We start from the raw sequence: 21,484 nt of genomic DNA on the forward strand, positions 1-21,484 counted from the left end.
GGGTTGAGGTCAGGGCTCTGTGAAGGACAGTCAATTTCTTCCATATTGATCTCGACAAACCATTTCTGTATGTACTTCGCTTAGTGCACGGGGGCATTGTCATGCTGAAACAGGAAAGGGCCTTCCGCAAACTGTTGCCACAAAGTTGGAAGCACAGAATCATCTAGAATGTCATTGTATGCTGTAGTGTTAAGATTTCCCTTCACTGGAACTAATGGGCCTAGCCCGAACCATGAAAAACAGCCCTGGACCATTATTCGTCCTCCACCAAACTTTACAGTTGGGACTAAGCATTGGTGCAGGTAGCTTCCTGGCAACCGCCAAACCCAGATTTTTCCGTTGGACTGCCAGATGGTGAAGCGTGATTCATCACTGCTTCAGAATTCAATGACGGTGAGCTTTACACCACGCCAGCCGATGCTTGGCATTGCGCATGGAAACTCATTTCATGAAGCGCCCGACGAACAGTTATTGTGCTGACTTGCATCCAGATGCAGTTTGGAACTCAGTCGTGAATGTTGCAACCAAGGACATACAGTTTTTACGGGCTTCAGCACTCAGTGGTCCCGTTTTGTGAGCTTGTGTGGCCTACCACTTCGCGGCTGAGCCTTTGTTGCTCTTAGATGTTTCCACTTCACAATAACAGCACTTATAATTGACCGGGGAAGCTCTAGCAGGGCAGATATTTGATCAACTGATTTGTTGGAAAGGCGGCATCCTATGACGGTGCCACGTTGAGATTCAGTGAGCTCTTCAATAAGGCCATTCTACTGCCAATGTTTGTCTATGGAGATTGCATGGCTGTGTGCTCGATTTTATACAGCTGTCAGCAACGGGTGTGGCTGAAATAGCTGAATCCACTAATTTGAAGCGGTGTCCACATACTTTTGTAGATATAGTGCATGTTTGTTGTGGCCCAGGACAAGCACCTGATTCTACTTTTCAACTAATCATCAAGCCCTTGACAAGTTGAATCAGGTGTTTTTGTCCGGGGCTACAACAAAAATGCGTGCTTTTGGGGGTACTCGAGGACCGGAGTTGGGAAACACTGTCCTTATCCATACAAATGACCATGGACTCAATAGCCATACACATCAGAGTATGACACTGTTAGGTGCGAACGTTAGTATCAGCCTCCAATTCCACATAGAATTTTCACATGGGGCCACTTAGCCCGACACATGAACAATTGGAATCCAGATTACGTCTTAGTCGTTGCAAACGACCTTTCGGGGGTAGAGAAAGGAGGAGGGGCACTATAATAAATATATAGAAAATGCCCATATTTCATCGTAATGTTCCTTTGATGTGACGTGAAAATAAGCCCATTTGCTACAATGTGTCAATTACAGTGTGTGAGCGTATAAAAAGCACCGTGCCACATGGATTGGCTGCGGAGGGGTCATTCTTCAGAGGCGGATTGTGGGGAGCAAGCACAGTCGGCTAGCATTTAGGTGCAGAAAGATTTGAGGGAGCGAAATTGATCAAAACGAGGCTATGGGGTTGCGGCGTGTGTATGTGCCCACACCAGAGTGTATCGTGTGTGGGGAGATGGTTGAATAGATGAATGTTGATGCCCTTCATGAAATACACATTCGGAGGCTGATTATATTGTGCTTTGCCTGTCACGCTGCATAAATAGTGTAGGGGCCAATTGCGGAGCCCAGAGAAAGGGACCATTAGGATGCCTCTGTGCAGTGGTGTTATGAAATGAGATGAAACAGAAAGACTTATATTAGATTACATATCCATACAGATAGACTTACATTAGATTACATAGCCATGCAGATAGGCTTACATTAGAAGAGATAGCCATACAGATAGATTTGCATTAGACTATATAGCCATAAGATATACTTACATTAGATTACATTGCCAAACAGATATATTTACATTAGATTATATGACCATACTGATAGACTTACATTAGATTATTTATCCATACAGAAATACTTTCAAACAGAAAGATGTATATTAGATTATATAGCCATATAGAAAGCGGGGGGGGGGAAATGTATGGAAAAGAGCAGGAACATCAGCTGATATCTTTCATAAATATTTGCACTTGAGGACCCTCTAATTCAAGCATACCATGATTAATACACACAGGACTGCTGTCAAATAAGATCCACCTTGGAGAAGTTGTTTGTGCTACCAATGTAGGTCATTGCTGAGGTTTCATCAGCAGTACATACATGGCACTAACATACCGTACTTTTGTCAGAGACAGCTTCATTGCATAGTTCATTTTGTAGATGTATTGGGTTACTTACTATGTTTATGTGTCATAGAATGTGCCTGTACTTTAGGTCATTGACGTGTCTGTCAATATGAGGTCAAAATGAATAAGATTACTATAACAACATACAACCACTACACTCAAAACTCACTTCCACTTTTCAGAATCAGACAGGTGAGTGCACACATGGATATTTTTTAAATAAGGCATTGGATTAATGTGACAAGTTAAATTGAGTCTGTTTTGTACTGTATTGTTTGGGCTGTCAGAATGAGTTTTCACATCTCAGTATACATAGCGAGTTGCACTGTGATACAGTGCAGACGTGTGTCAATGTCTACAGTCCTCCTTGTGTACAGTAGATAGACAACTATAACAGAATCCAACCCACAGTCTTTTATATGAACTGCCAGACAGAAACATACAGACCTATAAAGCACGGAGGCCTACCTTGAGGTTGAAGGTGTGAAAGTCATGGAACATTCTCTCTCCTGAGACCTGTGTGACAATGAAGAAGATGAGACGTCAGTCATGATTAAGGACGCCCGCAATTACAGAGCAGCCCCAGTGACAGTGATCGATCAACGAGGAACTCCTCTTAATGAAGACTAAAGCACCGGGGGGCTCCAGGGAAAATGTAACTAGGACTACGGTATGCAGTTCCAGATGCTTCAATCAGCTTGTGATAGCATGTTTATAGTGTGTTAGTTAATAGCACCTGTGATGCTGACATATTAAATGCACATAATTAATTGCAGTTACTAAAGCCAGTTCTCAAGAGATAGTCAATCAACACACCCTGATAATCTTATCAAACCAGGGGGACACAATACCAAGTCCAAACCTGAACAATGCATCGTCATAGTCATGGTAAAACATTGAATAGATGAAACAGAGTTCATGAAGGGTACACCCTTTCTGTTGCATTGAGCTGTCTGAAGGGCAGAGGACAAGAATAATATTCCACTCCAAACAGCAACAACAACCTATTCATGGTATCGGTATGCCCAGGCCAACACTAGCAGGTAACCTTGAAGGTGGACAACAATAGACAGAATTCATTGAGTTTGATTGAGTTTTTGTTTTATTTGTGTTAAAAGACTGTCTGAACCCAAGGGCCACTCAAACAGAACTGAATCAGTTTGACTGTGAAGTACAACTTTGTTTTCTACCTCATTGTTAAACTCTAGAGAGAGAGAGAAAATTCAGGCCCTGGAGGCGGATGCATGGGATGCCGATGTGTTAAAATTCAGCAGGTGATTCATCCCCGTAATACACGAAAAACCTGGATCGCGACGGGCTCTGACTAACCATAGGGAGGTACACATTTGCTTTTGGTTCTATTTCCATTATGTATAAGGGGTAGAGTAAGGCCGTTGCCAAAAACAGACGGGCCCTTTGAGGGAAAACATCGGACCGGAGCTCCAAGAAACAGAAGTGAATAAAACAAACAACCTCCGAGAATACGGAGGAGGGAAAAAACATCTTTGAGATATGGGATAAATCATTTCATGTGTCACAGGGCGATAGATGGAATAGACTGCAGAATGAATTGCAGTTGGGAAAATGTAGATCTATGGACGCTGTTGTTGGCATTCCCTTCCTGGGCCACAAACTCAAGTGGCGATGCCATTTCATTTGGTGATTTTTGGAGCAACATTTTTTTTTGTGTGTGTGTGTGGGAACCAATGAGCAGCTTTAGGGTTACGTCAATTTGGAATGGTAAGCAATTACAGTGATTAATATGAAATGTAAAATATAGATTCTTGGCCTGTCTACCTCAAATATATCCTGTTTTATACTGTATACTGTTTATACTGTAAATGTTGAACATCTATACATCAGTAGAGGATCCTCAGAGGAGGTAGGGGAGGACCATCCTCCTCAGTGAATTTCATAAAAATGTAAAGTGCAACATTAAAAAAGTTAATAATTTTTTAGAAACAACTATACTAAATATATCCACATCACCAAATCATTGATTAAAATACACTGTTTTGCAATAAAGCTCTACAGTAGCCTCAAATCAAATCACATCAAATTGTATTGGTCACATACACATGGTTAGCAGATGTTAATCCGAGTGTAACGAAATGCTTGTGCTTCTAGTTCTGACAGTGCAGTAATATCTAACAAGTAATCTAACAATGTCACAACTACCTAATACACACAAATGTAAAGGGATGGAATAAGAATATGTACATATAAATATATGGATGAGCGATGGCCGAGCGGCACAGGCAAGATGCAATACATGGTATAAAATACGGTATCTACATATGAGATGAGTAATGTAAGATATGTAAACATTATTAAAGTGGCATTTTTTAAAGTGACTAGTGATCCATTTATTAAAGTGGCTAATGATTTGAGTCTGTATGTAGGCAGCAGCCTCTCTGTGTTAGTGATGGCTATTTAACAGTCTGATGGCCTTGAGATAGAAGCTCTTTTTCAGTCTCTCAGTCCCAGCTTTGATGCGCCTGTACTGAACTCGCCTCCTGGATGATAGTGGGGTGACCAGGCAGTGGCTCAGGTGGTTGTTGTCCTTGATGATCTTTTTGGCCTTCCTGTGACATCGGGTGCTGTACTGTAGGTGTCCTGGAGGGCAGGTAGTTTACCCCCGGTGATCCGTTGTGCAGACCGCACCACTCTCTGGAGAGCCTTGCGGTTGTGGGCGGTGTAGTTGCCGTACCAGGCGGTGATACAGCCCGACAGGATGCTCTCAATTGTGCATCTGTAAAAGTTTGTGGGGGTAAAGCCAAATTTATTCAGCCTTCTTAGGTTGAAGAGGCGCTGTTCTGCCTTCTTCGCCACACTGTCTGTGTGGGTGAACCATTTCAGTTTGTCCGTGATGTGTACGCCGAGGAACTTAAAACTTTCCACCTTCTCCACTATTGTCCCGTCAATGTGGATAGGGTGTGCTCCCTCTGCTGTTTCCTGAAGTCCACAATCATCTCCTTTGTTTTGTTGAAGTTGAGTGAGAGGTTGTTTTCCTGACACCACATTCCGAGTGCCCTCTCTCGTCGTTGTTGGTAATCAAGCCCACTACTGTTGTGTCGTCTGCAAACTTGATGATTGAGTTGGAGGCGTGCATTGCTGTGCAGTCATGGATGAACAGGGAGTACACGAGGGTGCTGAGAAAGCACCCTTGTGGGGCCCCAGTGTTGAGGATCAGCGAAGTGGAGATGTTGTTTCCTACCTTCACCACCTGGGGGCGGCCCGTCAGAAACTCAAAGTGAGAGCTATGGCTATCCAACACTGGAACTCTTCCAAGTCAAGGTAAGCTTTAGTTTTTTAAATATTTTTTTTACATTTATTGCCACCGGAGGCCCGCTGGTGTAACTGCTAAACTGCTTGCTGACTGTCCACTGTACTGCATGATTGTAGTGGGTTTACTAACGTGTTAGTTATTGTAGCTATGTTGACTATGACGTTACTAACGTCGTCAGCTAATATGGTGACATTGTTGTAGGCTGTGTAGCGGTTAGCGGTTATTATATGAAAGTTTGTCTTGGAAAGGTTTTATCGCCTTGTCACAGACAGCTGATGTGTTGTGCACAGTCCACAAGGGAAGGGAAAAGGTGAGAGGAGGAGAGCGCACAGATGCGAGAAGAAATTATACAACGAGTAAAATGTTTATGCTGTTTGTATGTGACTGCTATGAAAGTGAACTGTGTTTGCGTATGATCAGGGGTGTATTCATTCCACTGATTATGCTGAAAAACATTTTAAACAGAAGGAAACTAGTCTTCAACTGTTGGACTAATGATCACACCAGACCAGCTAGATGCAGGCAAGATATGTGCAAGGCGGTATTGAATGTGTCACTCTCTGTCACCTTGGGTGTGTTCTTATATTCACTCTGGAGAGCCAGTGTGCTCAGACCGCTTTGGACGTTCTGGCCGAGGAGTAGGGTTGATCCGAGTGTTCTGACCTCACAACGGTAGTCAAGCACCCAAGCTAACTGGCTAAAGTTGGCTAGCTAGCGAGCTACTTCCAGACACAAATGAGAGAACACTTCACTCTGACCATTTTACTCACCTTTGCAGAGCTGGTTAGGCTGTTTTCAACTGTGCTGCTGGCAACAATTTAATGAATAAAAAAATTGCCAAAGTTTCCTGACACCGGTCATATTCAATGGGTCATATTCAATAAATGAATCAGTTATTCTGCACTTTGGTACACAGACACAAGTGCTCTGAATTCAGAGTAGATAGCCAGAGTGAATTGACAAACGCACCCCTTGATTACTCAAATGTTTCTCTCGACCTATGCACCTACCTACATTGTAAACTGCCATTCATAGGTTAGGTTGTAGCAACCTCATGATGGGTATAGGGAAAATTAGACTATCATGTAGTAGCCTAAACCTGCCAATGTTACATTGAACTGGGTGAATGGAACATGAATGACAGTCATTCAATATGTTGTAACAGAAATTATAATCCTCCCTCATCTTAAACGTCACCGACCGCCACTGGTATACATAATTCATCATACAAATCACCTAGTTCTTACTTGTGCACTCACCTAATGGGTAATATAATGTATCACAGTGCAGCTTTGAAGAATCTCAAACATCCTTCCACTGGCAGAGATCAACTGAACTGCTACCCTACATTCAATAGAAAGTAATTACTCATATGAAGAGGAGTTTACTCCATCAACTTCTCTCTTTTGTCAGGTACAGAATCCTATAACTTCCAGTGGAAAAGCACAGTGATGGTGTGTGCTGTACGTACTATACTGTAACCACACTAAGCTGCCCTGTTCAAACGTGATGCCCTCCAATGCAATCTCCCTCCCCGTCCGAACATCAAGATTACAGAGCTTAAGGTAATGGAAGTGGGAGAATCAAACATCCAGTGGGGAAGAACTGCACGCTCGTACAGGCTGGGTGTCTCAGCGAGCACACACTGTATGGGGTACATTATCTTGCCTTGAAATAAAAGTATGTAAGTTGTAAATACTATGTACCTATGGGTTCTATTCCAACTTCCACACTAGCAAACAAATTGGAACGCTGCCCAATAAATGTGTTATTTCTAAGTGGTATGCTAGTATGGACATTGGAACAAACAAGCTATTACTTTAATTGATGGGAATCCTATTTGTCCTTTTGATGCCATTATTTAGCCTCTACACCTGCAACCACTGTTCAGCCTTCCATGCTCATCATACTGTACTGTGCCAAGGACTTTTATTCCTCCCTCAATAGTGCCTTGCCACAAAAGTTAACCTCACCTAATTTGTCCTTGTTCAGTTTTTGGTCTCCATAGAAACTGTCCCATCAAGTCCATTCAAGCCAGAGTGGCAGGGAGGGAAAGACTCTTGTCTGATCTCAAAGTGGTCTCATTTTAAATCGATTGTGAGTATGGCCTAAGTCTAACATAATTACAGTTAATTAGATAACTACTGAGGTGCTGTTGGAGTAGGTTAGGACAATGATACCCTGATGTAAGATTCAAAAGTTAAAAGGCACTTCTTCAACGTGTTCATATAGACTAGATAACAGGCATGTTGACCTAGTATTGTATCTTAAGAGACATACTGTCAGACTTGTCAGGCTTAAATAGAGTTGCTTAGCCTTTCACATATGAATTGATGCTTATTTGTCATGGTTCTTTATTCGAAGTGAACATGAAACATCATGCTTAAGCTCCTTTGAAACGTGTTGCCATATGAAGGTCCTAATTCAATCCACACCAGTGAAAAGGTTACCGCTATGTGACAAAAAGATGACATTTATATCATGTAGATGAATGAATCTGTGTTACACAGGGAAAACAAAATTGATTGCATTGGTCGTAGTGCAACAGCATTGATTGCCTTATGGTAGTGTAATGGAAATGTTATATTTGATTCAAAAATGAAAAATGTAAACTGAGAATAAGAGTAAATCCTAGCAGCCAGTCTTTTCTGACACCTCTCTCCATAATGTTCATATGCTGGGAAAGATTGCCTCGGCTCAAGGCATACCCTTTATTTCCAAATCACAATGCTTTATAAACAAAGAAACACAAACACACACATTTTAGGCTTTTTGAGGACAGTTAGTATTTTCACAGCCCGAGGTGTCGTGCATCAGATGCTGGAGTTATCTTGAAACAAGAAAGAAGTCAATCTAGTGTAAGAAACAGCTGAATGTGATAATTGCTTCAGGTTGCAAAGGGAGTCTGGAAAGTTCTACCCATTACACTGTAACTCAGTCATCACTCTTTTGTTGTAAACCAGAGCCATTTTTATACAATCAGTCTACTGAATTCACCATCTGGTAGTTTGCTTGTTTGCATTCTTTGAGGAATGTTTGACTCATTTCACACGAACGTGTTTCTTTTGTGGTGTGATCTAGTAGTCAGTCGGAAACAATGTGTCCGAATGGTGCAGTCCTTTCAATGGGTAGGTCCTGCCAGATGGCAATGTCAATACTCTGTTTACAAACGTAAATGATGGTATTTGGAGTGCCATGGAGTACGCCTTTCAGTATGCTTTGAAATGTAATAACAATCTTTTGCTGTGTAAAACTTATTTGTCCCTTTGGAATGATGACAATAGTGATGGTTATTATGTTGATGATCATGATGAACATGAATGAAGATGATGACAATGATTATGTGACGATGATGATGATGATTGGTCCTTCAAAATACACTATAGGTTGCATCCGTAAATATAGGCTTTACAACAGACTGGGAGAGGGTGGCAGGGAGAGGGTGACAGGGCCAGTAACCGAAAGGTCGCTGGATCAAATCCTTGAGCCTACTAGGTGAAAGATATGTCGATGTGCCCTGGAGCAAGCCACTTAACTGTAATTGCTCCTGTGAGTTGCTTGGGATAAGAGTGTCTGCTAAATGACTAAAATGTAAAATGAGACACACAACCAAACACTGAGAGCCACTCAGCCTCGCCTACAAATATCTGCACTGTGACGTGTTCTGCTCTGTGTCAGCAGACTTGAGACTACTGTGTATGCATACAGTTTATATATGCTCTGTATAAGCAGACTTGAGACTACTGTGTATGCATACAGTTTATATCTGCTCTGTATAAGCAGACTTGAGACTACTGTGTATGCATACAGTTTTTATCTGCTCTGTATAAGCAGACTTGAGACTACTGTGTATGTATACAGTTTATATCTGCTCTGTATAAGCAGACTTGAGACTACTGTGTATGTATACAGTTTATATCTGCTCTGTATAAGCAGACTTGAGACTACTGTGTATGCATACAGTTTTTATCTGCTCTGTATAAGCAGACTTGAGACTACTGTGTATGCATAGAGTTTATATCTGCTCTGTATAAGCAGCCTTGAGACTACTGTGTATGCATACAGTTTATATATGCTCTGTATAAGCAGACTTGAGACTACTGTGTATGCATACAGTTTATATCTGCTCTGTATAAGCAGACTTGAGACTACTGTGTATGCATACAGTTTATATATGCTCTGTATAAGCAGACTTGAGACTACTGTGTATGCATACAGTTTATATCTGCTCTGTATAAGCAGACTTGAGACTACTGTGTATGCATACAGTTTATATCTGCTCTGTATAAGCAGCCTTGAGACTACTGTGTATCCATACAGTTTATATCTGCTCTGTATAAGCAGCCTTGAGACTACTGTGTATGCATACAGTTTATATCTGCTCTGTATAAGCAGACTTGAGAGTACTGTGTATGCATACAGTTTATATCTGCTCTGTATAAGCAGCCTTGAAACTACTGTGTATGCATGCAGTTTATATCTGCTCTGTATAAGCAGCCTTGAGACTACTGTGTATGCATACAGTTCATATCTGCTCTGTATAAGCAGCCTTGAGACTACTGTGTATGCATACAGATTATATCTGCTCTGTATAAGCAGCCTTGAGACTACTGTGTATGCATACAGTTTATATCTGCTCTGTATAAGCAGCCTTGAGACTACTGTGTATGCATACAGTTTATATATGCTCTGTATAAGCAGCCTTGAGACTACTGTGTATGCATACAGTTTATATCTGCTCTGTATAAGCAGCCTTGAGACTACTGTGTATGCATACCGTTTATATCTGCTCTGTATAAGCAGACTTGAGACTACTGTGTATGTATACAGTTTATATCTGCTCTGTATAAGCAGACTTGAGACTACTGTGTATGTATACAGTTTATATCTGCTCTGTATAAGCAGACTTGAGACTACTGTGTATGCATACAGTTTTTATCTGCTCTGTATAAGCAGACTTGAGACTACTGTGTATGCATAGAGTTTATATCTGCTCTGTATAAGCAGCCTTGAGACTACTGTGTATGCATACAGTTTATATATGCTCTGTATAAGCAGACTTGAGACTACTGTGTATGCATACAGTTTATATCTGCTCTGTATAAGCAGCCTTGAGACTACTGTGTATGCATACAGTTTATATATGCTCTGTATAAGCAGACTTGAGACTACTGTGTATGCATACAGTTTATATCTGCTCTGTATAAGCAGACTTGAGACTACTGTGTATGCATACAGTTTATATCTGCTCTGTATAAGCAGCCTTGAGACTACTGTGTATCCATACAGTTTATATCTGCTCTGTATAAGCAGCCTTGAGACTACTGTGTATCCATACAGTTTATATCTGCTCTGTATAAGCAGACTTGAGACTACTGTGTATGCATACAGTTTATATCTGCTCTGTATAAGCAGCCTTGAGACTACTGTTTATACATACAGTTTATATCTGCTCTGTATAAGCAGACTTGAGACTACTGTGTATGCATACAGATTATATCTGCTCTGTATAAGCAGACTTGAGACTACTGTGTATGCATACAGTTTATATCTGCTCTGTATAAGCAGCCCTGAGACTGCTGTGTATGCATACAGTTTATATCTGCTCTGTATAAGCAGACTTGAGACTACTGTGTATGCATACAGATTATATCTGCTCTGTATAAGCAGCCTTGAGACTACTGTGTATGCATACAGATTATATCTGCTCTGTATAAGCAGCCCTGAGACTACTGTGTATGCATACAGATTATATCTGCTCTGTATAAGCAGCCCTGAGACTACTGTGTATGCATACAGATTATATCTGCTCTGTATAAGCAGCCCTGAGACTACTGTGTATGCATACAGTTTATATCTGCTCTGTATAAGCAGCCCTGAGACTACTGTGTATGCATACAGATTATATCTGCTCTGTATAAGCAGCCCTGAGACTACTGTGTATGCATACAGTTTATATCTGCTCTGTATAAGCAGCCCTGAGACTACTGTGTATGCATACAGTTTATATCTGCTCTGTATAAGCAGCCCTGAGACTACTGTGTATGCATACATGTTATATCTGTTCTGTATAAGCAGCCCTGAGACTACTGTGTATGCATACAGATTTGGAAGGCGCATAAATGCGAATAGAAAAAAACTCCTCAGTTGAAAAAACGTCACCCCTGACTGCTTCCTCTCACAGCGCCCAGGAAAATGTATCTCCTCAAGTCCAGGCCTGACAATGATGCACTGTCCAAATCGCTCCCATTGATCCCCACTATTATAAACTATAATTCCACTTAATAAGTTGCCTTCATGGTCAACAAGATGGATTTGAAGCCTGAGAGTGTTGTCAACTTTGAGTGTAATTGCTCAGTACTGAACAATGGAGTCTATTTTGTTTTTATGGAAAACAATGACCCTTTTCCCCCCCTACCCTCACCTCTTCTACTCTCTCTGTACCTTCGCACATTTTGGAGAGCGCCTGAATCCGGGTGAATTTAATGATTTGATGTTAACAGTAGAATGGGTCCTTAGAGCCTCAGGAGATGGAAAATGGAACATTTGGCTGGTGGAGCTGCTTGCCTCAGCACTTAGGAGCAGCACATTTTAAACACTCTGCTTTCACCCGGAATGGCCGACAAGAGGGACTGATGGGGGTGTGTTGACGTGGGGCACCTGGGGATTGTGCGGCCATTCATCACGTTAATGAGTCACGTCATTTATTTACCCCTAAACGCGGGAGTTTGTTTAGAAGTTCCACCCTGCTAACATGTATTTTTTCTGTAATGTTAGCTGAAGCTAATGATTTGTCCTAACAAAAACTAACGCTTGGGGAGTTGATATACAGTGAATGTGCATAGGCTTGTGGCTTGCGTACAAGGTACATTTTTTCTGTATGTGTTTGGTTTATGACAGCGGAACAATTAAGATGCACTTCTCAATCTTGGTTTCTGCGCAAAGTGAGCGGTGGAAGGTTACCACAGAATTAAAAGAAACATATTGACTGTTACATTTGGCAATACCAACCAGAGACACTGCTGTGGCCGTCTATCTTATTGTACTGTTTGTAATAGAAGTGTTTTTTAGGCCTGAGACGAAACACTGATGAGAAGGAGAGATTAGAATGAAGGGAGGATATTGGACAGCAGAAAACATTTTACTTGGGAATCCAAATCTGTGATGTTACCATTTTGCGGGTGAGCGAATTTAAAGGAAGATGGACTGATAAATATATCAAAAGTTATTTACCCATTATAATTGGAAATGTCTGTCACACTGTAACTGCGTCTACCTTTATCAGCGGCAGGTATTGTATGGATGGCGAAATGCTGCATGTCAGCCACATCTTTAGATATATTCAGGAAACAGATATTTATTGTAGGGAAAATGTTCAGACGTTCAAGAGATCAAGTGAGTTGTGTAATATTTGACTAAGGTCAGCTTGTTAATCCTCGTTCACCCGATACTGTGTATGCACTTTCAACAAAACCATGATGAACATCTTCTCTCTTGAGAGACTTCAACTGAATCTGTCATTAAACTCAATGCTTGAGGTGACTCCAGTTGCTAATTACCAGTTGCTAATGACATGGAGCACTGGCATAGGCTGTTCATACTAGACTGAACTGAGCAGACTGAAACCCCTAGGCCCCTAGGCTCATCTGTTCAGACACTTTAACAGGGTATGGCTGCCCGGCCCGGCCTTGTCAATCGGCCACTCCCTTCTCCCCAATGTCCCCACTCCCCGACTCCCATCCCTGGGCTGTCACCCTCACTGTCCTGCCTGTCTGGGGTCCAAAGTGACACTCAGCATTGGCTGGATGAGCTCCACCCGGAGCCGCTCCGACGACGAAGCAGGACACTGTGCGGACGCCGTTGGGCCCTGAAGATGTCATGTTGTGACAGTGGCAGCTGTTTCAGAGCCGGGGAGGGTGATAGATAGGTGGCGGCAGTAGTGGACTTTCGTGTGTGTGTGTGTGTGTGTGTGTGTGTGTGTGTGTGTGTGTGTGTGTGTGTGTGTGTGTGTGTGTGTGTGTGTGTGTGTGTGTGTGTGTGTGGTTACTAAAATGAGATCCAGACACAGATCCGGGGAAAATGTCAAACAGTCTTGCTCTTACAAGCTGTGGTTTGTGTAAACAAGATATATTATTGGAGATATTTGACTAGATTAGAAAATAGTAGGGGGTAACTCAGCCCTTCAACAACAACAAAAAATCAACAAGAGCTAGACAAAATTGTCACGCCCTGACCATAGAGAGCTGTTTATTCTCTATTTTGGTTGGGTAGGGGTGTGATTTAGGGTGGGTTATCTAGGGGAATTGTATATCTATGTTGGCCTGATATGGTTCCCAATCAGAGGCAGCTGTTTATCGTTGTCTCTGATTGGGGATCCTATTTAGGTTGCCATTTCTCCATTGTATTTGTGGGATCTTGACTATGTGTCATGCCCTGACCTTAGTTATCTATGTTTTCTGTATTATTTTGGTCAGCTCAGGGTGTGACGAGGGTGGATATGCTTGTTTTTGTTTTTGTTTTGTCTAGGGTTTTTGTAGATCATCTTTTTTTTGTAAGTCTAGGTAATTGTAGGTCTATGGTGACCTGAATTGGTTCCCAATCAGAGGCAGCTGATTATCATTGTCTCTGATTGGGGATCCTATTTAGGTTGCCATTTTTCCCTTTTGGTTTGGTGGGTTCTTGTCTATGTGTAGTTGCCTGTCAGCACTCGTTTTGTATAGCGTCACGGTCACTTTGTTCAGTGTTCGTTCTTCATTAAAAGAAGATTGTATGCATATCACGCTGCGCCTTGGTCTCCTCATTACAACGGACGTGACACTATGTTTGTGTGTAGTTGCTTTCTGCGATGCATGTAGCGTCACGTTTAGTTTTATTGTTTTTTGTGCTTTAAGTTTCTCTTCTAAATAAAAGGATGGAAACATACCAAGCTGCATCTTGGTCCACTCATTTTAACGACCGTGACACAAATAGAGTTAACAAATAGAGTTAACACTCTGTAGGAAGACATTTAATCCTAGTAAAAATGTCCTGTCTTAGGTCAGTTAGGATCACCACTTTATTTTAGGAATGTGAAATGTCAGAATAATAGTAGAGAGAAGGGTTATTTTCAGCTTTTATTTCTTTCATCACATTCCCAGTGGGTCAGAAGTTTACATACACTCAATTAGTATTTGGTAGCATTGCCTTTAAATTGTTTAACTTGGGTCAAACATTTTGGCTAGCCTTCCAAAAGTTTCCCACAATAAGTTGGGTGAATTTTGTCCCATTCCCCCTGAAAGAGCTTGTGTAACTGAGTCAGGTTTGTAGGCCTCCTTGCTCGCACACGCTTTTTCAGTTCTGCCCACAAATTTTCTATAGGATTGAAGTCAGGGCTATGTGATGGCCACTCCAATAGCTTGACTTTGTTGTCCTTAAACCATTTTGCCACAACTCTGGAAGTATGCTTGGGGTCATTGTCCATTTGGAAGACCCATTTGCGACCAAGCTTTAACTTCCTGACGGATGTCTTGAGATGTTGCTTCAATATATCCACATAATTTTCCTTCCACATGATGCCATCTATTTTGTGAAGTGCACCAGTCCCTCCTGCAGCAAAGCACCCCCACAACATGATGCTACCACCCCGTGCTTCATGGTTGGGATGGTGTTCTTCGGCTTGCAAGCCTCCCCCTTTTTCCTCCAAACATAACGATGGTCATTATGGCCATTTTTGTTTCATCAGACCAGAGGACATTTCAACAAAAAGTACGATCTTTGTCCCCATGTGCAGTTGCAAACCGTAGTCTGGCTTTTTTTATGTCGGTTTTGGAGCAGTGTCTTCTTCCTTGCTGAGCAGGCTTTCAGGTTATGTCCATATAGGACTCATTATACTGTGGATATAGATACTTTTGTACCTGTTTCCTCCAGCATCTTCACAAGGCCCTTTGCTGTTGTTCTTGAAATTATTTACTCTTTTCGCACCAAAGTAAGGTCATCTCTAGGAGACAGAACGCGTCTCTTTCCTGAGTGGTATGACGGCTGTGTGGTCCCATGGTGTTTATACTTGAGTGATATTGTTTGTTCAGATGAACGTGGTACCTTCAGGCATTTAGAAATTGCTCCCAAGGATGAACCAGACTTGTGGAGGTCTACAATTGTTTTCTGAGGTCTTAGCTGATTTATTTTGACTTTCCCATGATGTCAAGCAAAGAGGCACTGAGTTTGAAGGCAGGCCTTGAAATACATCCACAGGTAAACCTCCAATTTACTCAAATTATGTCAATTAGCCTATCAGAAGCTTCTAAAGCCATGACATCATTTTCTGGAATTTTCCAAGCTGTTTAAAGGCACAGTCAATGTAGACTTAAACTTCTGACCCACTGGAATTGTGATACAGTGAATTAAAAGTGAAATAATCTGTCTGTAATTGTTGGAAAAATTACTTGTGTCATGCACAAAGTAGATGTCCTAAACGACTTGCCAAAACTATAGTTTGTTAGCAAGACATTTGTGGAGTGGTTGAAAAACGAGTTTCAATGACTCCAACCTAAGTGTATGTAAACTTCCGACTTCAACTGTGTATATATATATATATATATCAGTACATATATATATATATATATATATATATATATCAGTATATATATACAGTACCAGTCAAAAGTTTGGACACACCTACTCATTGCAGGGTTTCTTTATTTTCTACGTTGTAGAACAATAGTGAAGACATTAAAACTATGAAATAACACATCTAGAATAATTTAGTGGCCAAAAAAGTGATTAACAAATAAAAATATATTTTATATTTGAGATTCTTCAAAGTACCCACCCTTTAACTTGATGACAGCTTTGCACACTCTGGAATGCATTTCAATTAACAGGTGTGACTTGTTCAAAGTTAATTTGTGGAATTTATTTCCTTCTTAATGCAATTGAGCGATTGAGCCAATTAGTTGACAACAAAAATGTCAAGAACTTTGAAAGTTTCTTCAAGTGCAGTTGCAAAAACCATCAAGCGCTATGATGAAACTGGCTCTCATTTGAACCGTCACAAGAAAGGAAGACCCAGAGTTACCTCTGCTGCACAGGATAAGGTCATTAGAGCTACCAGCTTTAGAAATGTAGAATTCAAGGCACAATTAACCAGCATGGCTACCACAGCATTCAGCAGCAATACCACATCCCATCTGGTTTGCGCTTAGTGCGACTATCATTTGTTTTTCAACAGGACAATGACCCAAAACATACCTCTAGCTGTGTAAGGGCTATTTGACCAAGAAGGGTAATGATGGAGTGCTGGCCTCCACAATCATCAGACCTCAACCTAACTGAGATAGTTTGGGATGAGTTGGATCGCAGAGTGAAGGAAAAGCAGCCAACAAGTGCCCATCATATGTGGGAACTCCTTCAAGACTGTTGGAAAAGCATTCTGAGTGACTACTTCATGAAGATGGTTGAGAGAATGCAAAGAGTGTGCAAAGTTGAACCCGATCTAGCATCTCTGGAGAGACCTGAAAATAGCTGTGCAGCGACACTCCCTTTCCAACCTGACAGAGCGTGAGAGGATCTGCAGAGAAGAATGAAGAAACTCCCCAAATACAGATGTGCCAGGCTTGTACCATCATACCCAAGAAGACTCTAGGCTTTAATCCCTTCCAAAGGTGCTTCAATAAAGTACTGAGTAAGAGTTGAAAAACTATGAATAATTATGTAAATGTGATATTCAATGTATTTATTTATTTTATATACATTTGGAAACATTTCTAAAAACCTGTTTTTGCTTTGTCATTATGGGGTATTGTGTGTAGATTGATGAAGAAAAATAAGGCTGTAACGTAACAAAATGTGGAAAAAGTCAAGAGGCCTGAATACTTTCTGAATGCGCTGTATATATATTATACCTATTTAACCCCTTTTTTGGGCAGCAAAACGGAGAACACCATCGTCTTTGTGAGAATCTCCCCTTTCCATAGTGGTGTCATGGTAGTTTGTAGCCCAAACGGTTTGGACGCTACAGACTGAAGTTGGCACATCAGCAGTACTAACTTTGGAACCTACAGTCATTTTTGTGAGAAGACCAATTTTCGGGATACACTGCTGGAGCTCGGCCATCTACAAATATCTGTAGCTTAAACTGACGGATTTTGATGGATTTTTTTATTATGTTACTTAGATTGACGTAACCAGACGTGTTTTGACTTCATGCAAACCCAAAACAACGTATCTAGCCCAGCCTACCACCCAAACAACACTACACTGTTGTTGTTATTGCACATTTCCCACCTGGTGATAGTGTCTATCTCTGACACCAATAGGCTCGTTCACACCATCTGCCAGTGAGGTGCACAGAGACACCCGAGTGCCAAGGGAACACTTTAAATGTGCCACTGCCATAATGCCTCTGTCCCCCTGTGCACTTCTACGTGTCATGAGTGAGTCTCTAGTTGAGGACACACTGTAGTAGGGGGCAAATGATGTGAGGACAAAGCAGGGATGCTGTTTGACATGAGTTGTGTGGACATCACCTGAGGATGTCTTCTCACACATAATACAGCCATGAGTTCCCACTTCCCACCGAGAACAGAGGATTGGATACCATTTCAATTCAAGTCAATTGAGACTAATTCAATTGAATCACTGTTATAAATCAGATATATCGCCTATGAAAAACTGAACTTGAAAAGAAATTGACAACATCGCACAGCCAGCTGGCAAAGAGATGGGCCAACGAAAGGAAAGATGTGAGCCTTACTTTACAAACATAATTGTTTCTTGGTCTAAATCAAAACGCTGTTAAGACTTTTTAAGTCTAGCATTAAATAACAATGACAGAAATTCACTGCATTGCTCAGCTACTTTGTAAAGTCACTGATAAACCGAGTAGTTTCAGTTTGATGGTAATTTCACCGCAGACAGTCTTTGAGGAGGGGATTCAATTCTGTCCTGACACATTTCTCTTAGAACAGCCTACTTGCACAAAACTTCACAACAAAGTCTGTGATTTCAGGGGTTGTTTCATGCTTCTGTCGGTTTGATCGTCACTGTGTTTTCACATGCAATGGGGGAAAGAAAGAGTTTGTCTTTCTCAAGGTTCTTTTAGATACTCCCCCGTCTCCCATCCCCCTGCACAATTAATTTTTATCTTTGGGGGTATTATCAAGAGGGAGCCTGGCAAAGCAGCATGACAGAAAATGGTAAAGAACCCGAGGCCTGGGGTGGGAATTAATCTGTTTGACAAGATCTCTCACAAACGATTTGCCTGGCTTTCGTTCAGTTGGATGTCGTCGCCACAACCCAGCGTATCTATGGGGCTGTGGATAAGCATGTTTCAACCATAATGCTGACAGAATCAAATCACGTTGGAATAAACAACGACAGAGCAGCACTGAGACTGAGATGGGGTTGGGAATGAATCCTAAACATTCATGTTTGAAAGTAAGAAAAATACATGAGCAGACTATTTAGCAGTGTGCCAAGGTTAAACGCTTTAACCTTGAGGCTTAGTATTTAGCAAGACCATGCCAACATCTTGAAGTGAGACAGCAGAGCACCGATCAATCTTTTTGGAATCATGAAGGCACATTTTCCTAATTTCCAAGCCAACATAAGAGAATATGTATTAATATGGTGAAATGAATCAAAGCATTTCTTGAAGAAAAAAATAACCCACAGAACATATTGGCCCTGTTCGTTTATACCGGCTCTTTCAGTACTTTCCAAACTATTGATATCATCCCAGACGTTTGACGCATAATCCGGGATGCGGAAAATTAATCAAAGTAATGATTGAATAATTATCTCAAGTGCAATTAATTAAACATGCCAATGAACTCATCTTGAACAGCTGTCCTAGCTTCCCCATTTAATCACTTGTGAGAATTACCAAACACATGGAGGACGCGGAGTGCATGCAATAATCTCCGCAAAGTGCATTGTTTACAACCAGTAATTAATACCATACTGTGTATTAGTGAGCAAAGTGACTGCTACACAGTCCTATAATTGTCCTAGAGAGAGTTGGGTTTGTTTTTCGCCGGTTGCCTCCGAGACTCCTCCTTAGATAGCAGGCAGTTTATTTCAGCACTTCTTTTTTGGTTTACTCAATGTTGTCAACATACTGTATAGGCAGCGCTGCATCCCACAAAAGATTCAAGGGATTACTGTATGTTTGGCGTATACTTTTGTGATAACTGCCTTGCATTAGCGTACGAGTACAGTAGTATGAACAGTAAACTGTCAAACCCTGTGCTAAAAAAACTAGCTGCATCTCCGGGACACCCAATTCCCTGACCACATCCCCTCTACACTAGATTGTCCACATATACAGCATCATTTGTTTTACAGTATGTCACTGCCCTGAAACCTGAAATCATTTCCAATGTTTTTTTCTTGAAGGAAGGGACTAGCTAAGTCCTACAGTCAAACCCACATTCAGCCTATTTAAAAGGTTGCCGTGACCATGCCAACCGAGTCTGCCGGGTTTTTGCTATGAGGTAATTTTGGGCATCACATATCCCGCTTTCATGGTCCGCCAAAGCCTGACAGTCACAGAAGACTGAGGGAAATGGAGTCTGTGGTTCTGACATATGGAGGATCTATCTGGAGCAGACTAGTGTCTGGTGGATGAATTAGGATTGACAGCTAATACAGTGATGTAACACGTGTGTGAATCGTCACAAGTGGACTCTCTTGGGAACTACTTTGCAGCGGGGATTATGGAGGAGTATGTAGCTATGGCGACGATAATTTACAGGTCATCACTGATCGCAATGATACGTCTATGGGCTTTTCTTACAATTCGTAATATGCACCGGTGTCCAACAATAGCGACATTATAAGCTTGATAATTACATGCACTTATTTGAGTTTACATAAAAATGGCACCATTGTGATTAGAATATTAAATAATTGTGGGCTGCTGAATCCAAATTGTAATTAGCATATTCATTTAAATTCCAATATCTCACACAGTACATTGCATTGGGAATGATAACAATAGGGCACAATGGAGATATTACAGTAATTAAAATAAGCTTAGTGTGAACTATGTGACTGCTCTGTCAAGAGTGTCTAACTACATGATAAAACGCAGAATTAAGTGTGTCAACTGATATGAGTGGCATGCACAATACTAGTCAGGGACAAAAAATATTGGCATTTTCTATATTTGAATGATTTGTTGGTTGGCCATGCATACTTGATGTAGTACACCCATTAATTTGACATGAAGGTGAAACGCTTCCTGTTTTGTCTGGAACCTTAATATTTTCATTCCTATGAAGTTACTCTCCTCCAGGTCAAATAAGACTGATAGAAACTAAAATAAATATTCCAGAGACACTGAACGATGCCTCTCAAGCAGTGTTAATGGTATTTAGCCTTATCTGGGATTGGTTTGTTTATACCCCGCTTGAAAAACACCAAACACTTTTTGTCTCCTTTTGAGAGCATCTCAATTAACTCTTCCGACAAGAAAGTGATGAATTAAGACTCTGCTATTCAATCAACACATGCCCACAGCATGGGCATTAGGCTTCTCATGGGCCATGCTAATGTTGCTAGCTTTGAAAGCAAACAGCCCGTTGTTGTCCTCGGACTGTATTGCAGATTGAATTATGATGGTGTGTACAATCAATTACTTCAAATGACGTCGTAGAGGTATTCCAATGTGATGCTTTGATGGGAAGGAGAATCCACAACGTGAAAATTAAAAACCATCTCAAAGGCTGTGTCACTACAAAGAAACTTTTGAAACCATTGTTGTCAACAACAAAAAATATGACTCGGCCTGCTGTAGTCACCCTGGTGGACTCACTCAATACCTTTGAGCGAAATGGAATATTGATTGGCCCAAAAATAAATTCAAAGCCTCAATAAATATACCTTCTTGTTGTGAGGGAAATATATACTGGCTTTGATCGTTTTATTGTTAACCCTGATGGGTGGCTCTTAAAAAATCGATTTCCCTACCAAGTTATTGCTCTTTTTTCTGTGTT

General features: G+C 41.2%; 1 long non-coding RNA gene across 1 annotated transcript in view; it reads right to left on the reverse strand.

The window, feature by feature from the left end:
- Positions 1-2,697: 2,697 nt before the first annotated feature.
- LOC120030324 overlaps positions 2,698-21,484 on the reverse strand; it is a 50,161-nt gene continuing 31,374 nt past the window's right edge. The window contains exon 3 of the long non-coding RNA XR_005473638.1: positions 2,698-2,737. This is a non-coding gene — a long non-coding RNA (uncharacterized LOC120030324). The remainder of the gene's footprint in view (positions 2,738-21,484) is intronic.

The sequence above is a fragment of the Salvelinus namaycush genome, chromosome 36 (assembly GCF_016432855.1).
Source record: "Salvelinus namaycush isolate Seneca chromosome 36, SaNama_1.0, whole genome shotgun sequence".
NCBI classification, from domain to species: Eukaryota; Metazoa; Chordata; class Actinopteri; order Salmoniformes; family Salmonidae; genus Salvelinus; species Salvelinus namaycush.